The sequence below is a fragment of the Monodelphis domestica genome, chromosome 1, assembly GCF_027887165.1.
Source record: "Monodelphis domestica isolate mMonDom1 chromosome 1, mMonDom1.pri, whole genome shotgun sequence".
NCBI lineage: Eukaryota > Metazoa > Chordata > Mammalia > Didelphimorphia > Didelphidae > Monodelphis > Monodelphis domestica.
In genome coordinates, this window is record NC_077227.1 from 574,760,706 (window position 1) to 574,774,000 (window position 13,295).

Consider the following 13,295-nt stretch of genomic DNA (forward strand, 5'->3'; position numbering starts at 1 on the left):
AAACACCATTGGATGAAGAATGATAGATCACGTCCCTATGTCACCTTTAAGAAGTTCAGGTTGAATAAATTGAGTAAATTGAAAAAATGAGACTTCAAGAAGAACCCAACTCCCAAGAGACTGGGATCTGAAGAGGAAAAGTAGTCAGGGAGCTAGGGAAATGATGCTTGGGCTAAGACCAATACCACAAAGAAAGGAGCTGGAACTCTGAGAGCAGTTTGATTCTGTTGAGAAGTGTTGAGACAAATGGAGTTATCACCCTGTATTTCTTTTCTCGCCTTGGACTCCTCTGTGGAAGCCTGAAGTCTTTTCTTCTGAACACTGAATACTGAATGTCCATTTATCTTCCCTTTTAAAAAATATTTACTTTGTCTTTATGAACAATAATAAATACAGACCATTTGACTATTCTAAATATAATTACTAGAAATGCCATTAGAATAAGGCAAGGGAAGGAAGGAAAGGAAGGGGGAAGAATGAAAAAAAAGTACTCAGGTATAAAACCACATGCCAAATGCACAGAAGAAGCAAGACAACCACAAATTCAAACTCCTAGCTAACTGGGTAAGATAACACATGTAATAAGAATGCTACAAGAAAAGAAGGTGAGACAGCAGTACCAGTGATCTGGAGGGCATGGCAGGTAAAAAAAGACCTGGAGCAGTGGCATCAAACTCAAGTAGAAACTAGGGTCACTAATCCATGAGTATCCTAGAGGTCTATATATTGACTTAAGTTTTAAGTTGTAATATTGCTTGTGTCTTATTGAATTTTTATTTATTTTGATAAATATTTCCCATTACATTGACTTCTCATTTGGGTCACATTCAGAAGCATTGTGGGCCACCTGGTATGGGTAGCATGTCCGACACCTCTAGTACAGCCAAATGTTCTTCTATCTTATTGAGAAGAATGTAGTTCATGACTCCCAATTTACCCAAGCAGTGTAAACAACTACATGACCCTTCCTGGTCTGCTGTGGGTCAGGGATAAAAGGCAGCTTCAGAGTAGAGAGTCAAAGAAATCTAACATCATGCCATCTTGTCAAAGTACCGGTGTGAGGGGAAAAGTCTTAAATTTGAGACTTAAAAATGGAGGGAATTAAAGATCTTTTGATATAGTTTTGCAGAAGTGGGTAAGGCAGAAAAAGGAACAAGCATTTTAAAGGGCCTACTATGTACCAGGCACTACAGTTAAGTGATATAATCTCATTTCAGAGAAGGAGAAGCATTTTTACTGGGAAACCTAGCAAGGCAATGGATTAGCAGTAGAGTGAGGCAAGCAAGTATGAGCAACTGAACAATTCTCATCCCTAGCCCACCTTATCACTACTACAAGTGATTTTGAACATTTCCCATATTGCTCTTACTTATAGGTACCACTTTTGTGTTATTGATTTAACTGTTTTCTAACTCTCAGTCCCTGAGCATCTGCAGATCTTTTTTTGAACTCAGTCAGCTGTCAAGCTCCAGGTGACATTGAGAAGCAAAAAAGCCCAGCCAGCTCTTCCCACAATTGGAGGACTGTACTGTGCTCCTGCCAGCTGCACAGCCTGGCGGGCTTCAATCAGCTCTCTCAGCTGACTGGGTGAGAAGCAGCTGTACCTATCTAATGATTCCCCTCCCCTCTACTTCTTTCCCAGAGCAAGGCAGTCTCTGCCATCAGATTATCTATTTTGGCATTTGCTCTGTCTCCTCATTCTTCTGATCTCTGGTTTCTCATCTCTTCTTGCCCTTCCAGGATTTCCACTTCATACAAATCTTTCCATATTTCCTTTTTACTCCATATTTGTCATTTTTATAGTGCCATAATATTATATCATGGCACAGTAAATAAAGGGCTAGGGCTAGAATAGAGAACAGGGTTCGAATTCTGCTCCTGACACATACTAACTATATAACCATGAACCAGTCACCTCTTAGTGCATCAGGGAATTCTACAGGACTATATACTACTGGGGACAGTGAGGTGGTTCAATGAATTAAGAACCAGGCCTAGAGGCAGGAGGTCCTGGGTTCAAATCTGGACCAGACACTTCCTAGCTGTGTGATCCAGGGCAAACTGGTTAACCCCAGTTGCTTAACCCTAACCACTCTTCTGCCTTGGAGCCAAAACACAGTATTCCAAGATAGAAGGTAAGAGTTAAAAAAAACAAATTACATACTGCTCAATCAATAAACATTTATAAAGAACCTTTCTGTGCCAGGTGCTATGCTAATACTACCTTATTCAAGGGAAATACAGTATTGCTTCTCCAGCATTCTCTCCAGCCAGGCTGAACCTTGAGATTGATCGGGGTTTCAATATTAGATCATGCTTCATTCCTTTCTATGAAGTTCTCAAATGTTTTAGGTCAATTAATCAATCAATCAACATATATTAAGCACTTAGTATGTGCTAGATACTATGCTAAGCTGATAAGGCTACAAAAAGAGGCAAGGGTTGATCCCTGCCCTCGAGATGCTTATAATCTAATGGAAATGTTTTCCACTTACTTGGATTTACAGCTCTACCGGTGATTTCTCAAACTTTCTCATCTTTAAAATGCTGAGTTTTTTAGTGATTTCTATGTTAGCAGAGTGAAATTCAATTTGATTTTTTAAAAATGTTTTTCCATGAATCACGTTCCCTCCCTCCCCCCTTTTGGAGTTGACAAGCAATTCATGTATTATCATTCAAAAGCCATTTCCATATTATTCATTTTTGTAAGACAGTAATCTTTTAAAACCAAAAACTCAAATCAAATAGCCATATAAACAAGTCACAAATCATATGTTTTCTTCTGTATGAAATTCAATTTGTGTTTTTAAATTAAATTAAATTTTTATTTTGTTTAGTTTTTTATTTAATAAATTAATTAATTAAGAATATTTTTCTATGGTTATATGATTCATGTTCTTTCCCTTCCCTCCATCCACCTCCCTCCCCTAGCCAATGAGCAATTCCACTGGGTTTTACAAGTATCATTGATCAAGGTTTATTTCAATATTATTAATATTTATAATAGTGATCATTTAGAGGCTATATCCCTAATCATATCCCCATCAAACCATGTGATCAAGCAGTTGTTTTTCTTCAGTGTTTCTACTCCCACAGTTCTTTCTCTGGATGTGGATAGTGTTCTTTCTCCTAGATCCCCCAGAATTGTCCTGGATCATTGCATTGCTGCTAGTAAAGAAGTCCATTACATTCGATTGTGCCACAGGGTATCAGTCTCTGTTTACAACATTCTCCTGGTTCTGCTCCTTTTTCTCTACATCAATTCCTGAAGGTCGTTCTAGTTCACATGGAATTCCTCCACTTTATTATTCCTTTTAGCACAATAGTATTCCATCACCAACAGATACCACAATTTGTTCAGCCATTCCCCAATCGAAGGGCATCCCCTAATTTTCCAATTTTTTTGCCACCACAAAGAGTGCAGCTATGAAATTCTTGTACAGGTCTTTTTCCTTATGATCTCTTTGGGGCATAAACCCAGCAGTGGTATGGCTGGATCAAAGGGCAGGCAGTCATTTAAAGCCCTTTAGGCAAAATTCCAAATTGCCTTCCAGAATGATTGGATCAATTCACAATTCCAACAGCAATGCACTAGTGTCCAAATTTTGCCACATCCCCTCCAACATTTATTACTTTCCTTTGCTGTCATATTAGCCAATCTGCTAGGTGTGAGGTGGTACCTCAGATTTGCATTTGCATTTCTCTAATTATAAGAAATTTAGAACATTTTTTCAAGTGTATTGATAGTTTTGATTTCTTTATCTGAAAATCGCCTATTCATGTCCTTTGCCCGCTTATCAATTGGGAAATACCCTGTTTTGTTTTGTTTTTGGTACAATTGATTTAGCTCCTTAAAAATTTGAGAAATTAGACCTTTGTCTAAGGTTTTTGTTATAAAGATTTTTTTCCAATTTGTTGCTTCCCTTCTAATTTTGGTTGCATTTGTTTTGTTTGTACAAAACCTTTTTAATTTAATGTAATTGAAATTATCCATTTCACATTTTATAATATTCTCTATTTCTTGCTTGGTCTTAAATTCTTTCCTTTCCCGTAGATCTGACAGGTATACTATTTTATGTATACCTAATTTACTTATAGTTTCCTTCATTATATTTAAGTCATTTACTCATTCTGAATTTATCTTGGTATATAGGGTATTGTAAGGATAATTTTAGTGTTTTGACTTAAATTCTAATTAAGTGGTTGCCATGGGAAATTCCCAAATATGAAAAAATACCCAAGTCAGCTGGGGATTTATGGAGATTTTAATTAATAAAGAGAAGGAATTAAGGGAAGGAGGGAGAGAGAGGGAGAGAGAGAGAGAGAGAGAGAGAGAGAGAGAGAGAGAGAGAGAGAGAGAATTAATTTAAATAGCTCTGGCTCAGGCTGAGCCAAGCAGTAGTTAAAGACCTAGGCCAAAGTGGCCTCCCTGAGCCTAAGGGAGAGGGAGTCAGTCTTATCACTCACCACAGGACCATCTCCAAGCAAGCTCCAGTCCTCCACTGAATCTCCTGAACTGAGTTCAGAATCCAATTCCACTCCAAAACCCTTTGAACTGTTCCTTAGCCTCCTTTTAAAGAGAATTTTCTCTTATGTTACCTCCCCTAAATTTTCACATCTACCAATCACAGTAGACACTTTTTTCCAGGACTGCCCATTCTTAGTTCTCATCTTTGGTTCTCACCTTCTCTGGTTAGATTATACCTTCTGAGTATTTCACACCTCTTTGTTAAGTTTGCCTTTTGGAAGTTACTTGACCTTTTTGTGATTAATTTAATCTTTACAGGTACTTAATAACTTTTTGTATTAGATCTAAAAATAGACTTAGTTTAAAGTTCTAGCTTCACTATAAGGTATGAGTTAAGTATCTTCATTGTTCAATCAGGAGTTTACAACTTTTATCTTCCCCTAAAGTATGTCTAATTAGGGTGGAGTAATTTTAAAAGTTCCCAATACATTCCTGATTCTTGTTAGACCAAGTATCTCCATTGTTATAATAAGGGAATAGCTAAACCAGATCTTCTAAGGTACAGTCTGAGTAGTTTTTAAGATTCACAGTATGAGATGTTGATCTAGACCTAATCTCTCCCATACTGTTTTCCATTTTTTCCCAGCAGTTTTTGTCAAAAAGTAGGCTTTTGTTCCAAAAGCCTGGATCTTTGGGTTTATTGAATACCAGCTTGCTGAGGTCATTTACCTCAAGTCTATTCCATTGATCCTCCCTTCTGTCTTTTAGCCAGTACCACATTGTTTTGATGACCACTGCTTTATAGTACAGTTTAAGATCTGGTGCTACTAGGCCACCATCTCTCACAATTTTTTTTTCATTATTTACCTTTGTTGTAAAATAGAAACCCACAGACTCCATATAGATAATTTAAGCAAATAAAGTCAAAAAGCCAAATTTCTCCAAGTCAAGGTAGAAAGTTAGATTTTATTGAAAGAGGACCAAGTCCTCCAATAAAAGTGTTCTCTTGCATGTATTACATTGTTGGACCCCTGCAAGAGACCACTCCCAGAGGCTGAGACCTGGTTTTTATAACAATGAATACTTCCATACAAGATCACAAGACAGAACATCATATAGACCTTATTTTAGAAACAGTTACCCAATTACAAAGCTGATTGGTTAGTTCATTTCGGAAAGCCCATTTTAGTCCTTTGACTAATGACTTAGTCAAGAGACTGTTACCTCTCTCTCATATGATCTGGGGGGAAAAGATGACTATTTCCAAACAGGAAAGGGGGCATGATGTTTGTGCCATATTTGGACATGAGATCTGGATGGTCAGCATCTTGTGATAAAGGGAAGTGCCATCTTAGGGAGGGTTTAGATATCCCATTACAAGCAGTTTTTATGCTTTAATTAGAAATCTTTGTAAAATTATGAATTTTACTGATTGTATTAAGATTATAATGGAATTTATACTAATAACTTTAGAATCACAATACTGATTATCTTAAACCTAATCACTATCACTAAAATCCAATCAAGTATAAGGGGGTAGGGGTCTTTTTCCCCCACACCTTGATATTCTTGATATTTTTTTCTTCCAAATTAACTTTTTTATAATTTGTTTTAATTAGATAAAAAAAGTTTCTTGGTAGTTTAATGGGTATGGCACTAAATAAGTAAATTAATTTGAGTAGGATTGTCATTTTTATTATGTTAGCTCTTCCTACCCATGAGCAATCAATGTTTTTCTAATTGTTTATATCTAGTTTTAATTGTGAGGAGAGTGTTTTTTAGTTGTGTTCATACAGTTCCTGTGTTTGTTTCGGCAGATAGATTCCTAAGTATTTTATATTATCCAGGGTGATTTTAAATGGAATTTCTCTTTTGAACTCTTGCTGCTGAGTTGTGTTGGAAATATATAAAAATGCTGATGACTTATGTGAGTTTATTTTGTATCCTGCAACTTTATAAAGTTGTTAATTATTTCCACTAGCTTTTTAGTTGATTCTCTAGGATTCTTTAGGTAGACCATCATATAATCTGCAAAGAGTGATAGCGTGGTCTCCTCATCGCCTATCTTAATCCTTTGAATTTCTTTTTCTTCTCTGATTGCTACTGTTAGTGTTTCTAGTACAATGTTAAATAATAGAGGTGATAATGGGCATCCTTGATTCACTCCTGATCTTATTGGGAATGCTTCTGATTTATCCCCATTGCAGATGATACTGGCTGATGAATTTAGATATATATTGTTTATTATTTTAAGGAAAGGCATGAAATTCTATTTGAAATAGTATATGAGGCAGGTGGTATTTAATCTGATTCCAAAGCTAGAAAAGTTGTATAGTGCCCAATAGGCGACAACTGTGGTTATTTAAGAATGAAATAAAAATACTATTTTTTCTTTTTAATTTATTTAAGTAAAGGTTGTTAGGACATAAATATCTAATAATCAGGTAAATCCAAATAATTGTTAAATATTTCTTGTGCCCCAGAGGCACCATGAAAAAATCCTTGCAATAACCACCATTAATGTGAACAGAGAGCATGGGAACCCTTCAGCAAGATATGAAATCTGATCCACCATAGAGAAAATTTCCATGATGGGAAATTCCTACACAGATGAAACTACAGGACCTAACTTTTAAAACTCTATTATATTATTGAAGAGGAGAGAGAGCCCATTCTTAGCAGCTGTAATAGGCTTTGTGGTGTGACTGTGAAACACCTTACCTTCGCCCCATTATATTTACTATAAAGATCAGTAGATAGCTTACATATTCTGTCATCTTTTTCTCTTACTGTTCTGTTAAATTGGCTTTGTAAGACATCTGTGCTTTGTAAATTCTACAAAATGACCACCGAGCTGGGTGACTCAGTGGATTGAGAGTCAGGTCTAGAGACAGGAGGTCCTGGGTTCAAATTTGACCTTAGATATTTCCTAGCTGTGTGACCCTGGGCAAGTCACTTAAACCCCTATTGCCTAGCCCTTACCACTCTTCTTGGAACCAATACACAGTAGTAATTCTAAGATGGAAGGTAAGGTCTGTTTGTTTGTTTTAATTACCACCAAATTCTGTGCTTTAGAAGTACTCTGTAAGTTCTGCATAGAAGGCCTTCACAGCTTGTAGAATACACATGTTATATGGCACACCCAGGCCTTAATTGGTTCTACACTTCTGACTCCTCCACCCTGTACACTGATCCCCTGTATGTCAGCCAACTTTAAGCTAATGGAGTAAGAAGTATATATAAGACACTTGTATTGCTGACTACTTCTGACTGAGCTCAAGGGGTAAGAAGCATATATATATATGTATGTATGTGTGTGTGTGTGTGTGTGTGTGTGTGTGTGTGTGTGTGTGTGTGCCAAAGTGCCTTAGTGAGAGTACTCAGGCAAAATCCCTTGCATTTTTCATGCTACTTCTGTATCTCTAGCTCAAATTTGTGCTCTCTAAGGGGGCTGCTCTCAAGGTTTGAGTTCTTTGGAGACCACCCAGAGTCCTGCTTTATTGTGAGACTGACCCTCTCTCAACAAACCTGTTTCTTTTTGGCTTGGAGACTTTATTTTTTTGGTGTCTCAGTTAATAAATTTCTATCACAATGGGCTGCCACATCTGTCCTTAGTGATCATGCTTCTGGGCAGATGAGTAAGGCAGGGCATGCCCTCCTCCTTCCCCACATTCATGGGTATTTTGGGACTGTTTTATTTTTTTTAATTGTTTAAAGTTGTAAATTTGACTTACATATATACATATATAACCCAGTGGAAGTGCCATAACCATGAAAAAATATTCTAAATTAATCAATATTTTTTTAATATTAAAACTTTAAAAAATAAAATAAAAGTGGCTTTTGAGCCAGAATTGAGTGTGTATTCAAAAGGGCCTGAGGAGGCCACCTCTAGCTCTAGTTTTTTCCCATAGTAGGCACAAGCCTTAGAGGCCTTGACCCTTTATCTCCTTCTCCAGGTTGGATACATTGCCTCCAATACATTCTTTTCCCTCTCAATTTCTTTCTTGCCCTTAGGTAAATGATCATGACCTTGTGAGCTCCGAAAGGGAAAAAGAGAACTTCAAAAGCCGAAAGAAAGCACCTCTGGAAATTCAGGACTGGAATCCATGCCAGAGTTTAGAAGCAGCCAAGCCCTGTGGGCAACAGAGACTGGAAGAGAGATCTGATTGACCCAGATTGTTAGAGTATCAACCTGACTGCTGGGTTGGGGGGGCGGGAGGTTGGCTGCTGTCAAAGCCTCTCATTGGCTCGTTCCTATTTATGGATTCCACCTAGCTTTATGCAGACGTTTTCCAAGAATTGTGTCTACAGGTTGCTCCAGGACTACTTTCTAGTTAGTGGTTTCAGTGTTCTTGCAAATAGAGGAAATGCACATACACCGAAATATGAATAGCAGCACTGTTTGTGATAGCAAAGTAATGGAAATAAAGCCACGCCCATCAATTGCTGCACAGCCAAATAAATTGTCATTCGTGAATATAATGAATAGTTCTGTGGTATAAAAAACGATAAATATAATGAGTACAGAGAAAGGGGGAAGATGGGAACTAAGGAAAACCGAAACCAGGAAAACAATATGCAAATTGGATGCAGATTATATAAACAGTGATGTCAAGGGAAAGTGCACACAAAAAGAAACAAAACGAATGCTGCCTAAGTAATTACAATGCCCAAATTTGTTTTTTCCCCCTCCCCACAAAGAGATGGAAAAACACAACTCCCTCTATTTTAACGTCCCTAAAACACACTGTACTTTACAGATTTAATATTACATGGAAATGCTCACAAGGCAGAATTTAAATGCTTTTCTAGTAACTTAATAGAGGGAATATACATTTTATTGGCTGTTAAGTCACATATCTGTATGTATATTTTGTGGACTATATACATACATATATATGGAATATACACTTTCTTACATGGAAAGCTGACCTCCATCTTAGGTGACCTGGGCACATTAAAAAAAGTCCTGTTTTTCTTTCTTGGGGAAGTGACACTGAAAACCATCAAAACATGCAACATTTTGTAGAGCTGATAAATAGTCATCGCCTTTTCACTTAGGCATGGCACTGTCCAAACAAGTCCAAAAAAAGTCATGTCTTTCTAGCAAGTCTTTCCAGCTGGACTTGACCCAGGACCCCTAAACTCTTGAGGTAGGTGTTTCCCCTTCAAAAACAAACAAATCCATCACTATTTGGTCTCCTAATGTTCAGTGAACGTAGGAAGCAGTAAGAAGTGGCCAGAGGCCAGAGGCTTAGGATCTAGCAGCTATATGTGAACAGATACTATAAGTGCTGGGGTTGAAGAATGAAAGAAGAAATACCCTTTCCCTATACCATAAGATGTCTGAGGCAGACCTGTGGAAGTCCCAAGCCACATGTTCAGGAGAGAGTAAAGGCAGATTTCTCTCTCTTTCTCTCTTTAGGTTCCTTAACCTTAGGTCTATAAACTCTTTAGCTAACTTTATTTCAATATATAATTTCCCTTTATAATGCTATATATTTAAAGAAAACGATTCTAAGAGTGGGTCCATAAATTTTACCAGATTCCTACTCCTCCTACTTTTCCTAGCCCTCCCCCAACTCAACTTTCCAATTTTCTTACATTTTTTTTTTAATCCTTACCTTCTCTCTTAGAACATCAGTCCCAAGGCAGAAGATGGGGATGGTGCTGTCTTTTACATTACCCCTCTACCTCACCCACATATATTTTTGGTCTGTACCTGTGATTTTGGCAGTGTAGAGCAATGATCTACACACTGGGATATATATATATATATATATATATATATATATATGTATATATATATATATATATATATATATATATGTATATATATATATATATATATAAACATGGGAGGATCTACTGAGCTGGTGTGAGGGGACATATTGGAGCTTTTTTGTCTTTAGTTTTTATACCCAAAATAAGCTTTATCTATATTTTAACAGACAGTATGATAATGACATCTTTGCTTAGTTCTTTTGCCAGTTATAAATCATTTATGGAATGCCATTCCTAAAGGAAAAGTGCCATGTGGTACCAAAAATGAAACAAATTATAAAGTTGGCCTGACCCACTTATCTTCAGTGTACTATGATATATTACTGTTTATTTGTATCTAGAGATTATTTGCCCTAGATTTAACTCAGCTAATCTGTACAAAAATAGGCAAATGGTTTTTAAAAGATTCCTGCAAAGAAATGGACTGAAGATAATACTAATGATATGAGCATAAGGCAAAAGTATCATGGTGCCACTTAATTTATTAAACACATACCACCTCAATGCAGGCAAATAGCACAATGCAGACCACTGGGCCTGGAGTCAAGAAGACTAAGTTCAAATCTAGCTGCAGGCATTTACTAGTTGTGAGACCCTGGGCATGTCTCTTAACTTCTGTCTGACTCAGTTTCCTCAACAGTAAAATGGGGTTAATAACAGTACCTATGTGCCAGGGTTATTGTAAATATCAAATGAAATAATATAGCACTCATGAATATAGGAATGCAGAATTTGATTAACAGTCATTTGCTACTGGCAAACTTCAATAAAATACTGTAATTTTGCTCATTTAGAATGTATTTTGAACCTTTAAATCTTGTTTTAATAAATGTTGAATGTTTTAAACAACTATTAAACACTATCCTATAAATCAGTTTTGAATAAATATTTGCTACAAAAAAAAAGAGTTTAACACAGTACCTGGAATATAGTAGGTATTTAATAAGTGTTTATTCTCCGCCTTTGTGCTAGGCATTGGAAATACAAATACAAAAACCCAAATATCACCCTTGAAGAGCTTACCTTCCATAGAGGAGAAAACCTGTGCATATATAGGTAGATAAAAAATTATTGTTCACTCTACCTTTTCAAAGAGAACCAATGATATCACTTATTGAATTATATTTAAGAGAGGGAAAGTTGCGTAAAGTTAGCCTTTCTTTTCCAGAGTCATCCAAGTCAAGTGGCAAGGATGAAAGTCAAGATGACTGGTGTTGGCTCAGGTTGTAACAGATGACTTGACTTCTTGAATCAAACTCTTCAAGTATCACAGCACAAAACTGTTCTCATCTATCCATTCCACCAGGGGAAGTCTTCACATGCCTATGGTAGACATTCTCTTTACTCACCAATGGGTTTGAGCCTATAGGTTACCCTCATCCTGGTTTATCCCATCTGCCAGGATTGTTTACCAGGATGTGGCCACCATTCATGTTACAGCTTCTTGGATCCATAGGTGAGAGCTGGGTTGCAGATTGATGCCAAAGAAGGAAGGCAATCCTGAAAAGGGCTTGGCAACCCCTCATATCAGAGGTACTAGTCTTCTTTAAACACCCTGTACACCCCACATATACCAGTATATGTCTCATATATAATTCCATAAGAGTAGTGCTGGCATAATGGTATCACACAAGTTTCCCATTCCTGGAACTCGGATTCAATTCCTGACACTAGCAAGCTGGGGAAGAAGGAGGAAGAAACAAGAAAAGCCCCTGAGGGAGATGGTACTTAACTTGATTCTTAAACTAACCTAGGAATTCTGAGACTGGTATGGGATGGAGAGCATTCCAGGCATGGAGGCCAACCAGTACAAATTCCAGAAACTCCCAAGCTGAGAAACAGCAAATAGGCCAGTATGACTGACCATAGAGTAAATGGAGGGGAGTACTATGTAGAGCCTAGATGGGAAGGGGAGAATATTGAGTCAAGGAGTTAAATTAGGAGACTATTTTAATAGTTTAGGAAAAGGGTATTAAGAGGCTGAACTAGTGATGGCTGTGTGACAATTAGATGGAAAGGGGTGTATTCAAGACATAAAATGAAGAGATTTGGCCGCTAATTAGATATATGACATTGATAAAGAGAAAGGAGTTGAGGATGATACTGAAGTTGTGATTTGGGGTTATTTGGAAAATGTTCTTTGACCATCATCTATAACTAAGATTTTTCTTTTTGACTATAATTTCTATGATTTACCCTTCCAAAACCCATTCTACCCTCACTGCAACCTCCAAGGGCTCGACCTGCTTTCTTAGGTCATCACTTCAGGTCTCACCTAACTCCCTTCAAAATCTAGAACTTTTAATTAATAAATTCAATTTTATACTGCTTTCTGAGATAAAAACTGTAAAGTGTTTAGCACAGTGCCTAGCACATAATCAAGTTCTATATAAATGTTAGTTGCTATGTTGTTTATTATTACCCTGGAGTTTCCTGTTCTCTTATAGCTCATCCAATTTCTGGACCCTAAACCTAGATCACTCACACTAAATCTTTCTATGCTACTGTGCCTATGCTTCTAGAGAGTCATATACCATTGACTGAGTCCTCTACAAAAGTGCATTCTCCTGAAACACTGTTGGACAATGTTTAAAAAAAAAAAGGAGAAGAGGGAAGGAAATGTAGTCTAGAGTGGAGGCTTGGACCCCGAGGTATGGAGAGGGGGGAAGAGAGGAGAACCCCCTTTCTCCAAAAAATGGGGTTCAGGGGGAGAACAGTAGATGTAATGGGTTGGCTCAGAGAGAGGAGAGGGGGTTTGAAGATTTTCCCCCTTCTGCCTTCCCTCCTTAGTTAAAGCTGCTCTCCCCAATTCACTCTGGTCCCCCTTGTCCCCCCCCTCCACTACTTGAGACCAAAAGATCTCCCCTTGATCTGTTCACTCACACTCAGCTTGGGGAACAGATAACTTTTAATGATAACTCAATCAGATAATACAAAAGGAATAATGGGGTAGGGAAGAATGGGGAAAGGAAAGTGGGGAAAGGGGGTCCCTATCTCTATCTAAACCAGCGGTTGTCAACCTGTGGGTCTGGACCCTGCC

The 13,295-nt window shown here is 37.5% G+C and overlaps 1 long non-coding RNA gene across 1 annotated transcript in view; it reads left to right on the plus strand.

Moving 5' to 3' along the window:
- Positions 1 to 10,252, plus strand: part of LOC130456531 (uncharacterized) — a 31,325-nt gene extending 21,073 nt beyond the window's left edge. The window contains exon 3 of the long non-coding RNA XR_008915541.1: positions 8,486 to 10,252. This is a non-coding gene — a long non-coding RNA (uncharacterized LOC130456531). The remainder of the gene's footprint in view (positions 1 to 8,485) is intronic.
- The last annotated feature ends 3,043 nt before the right edge of the window (positions 10,253 to 13,295 follow it).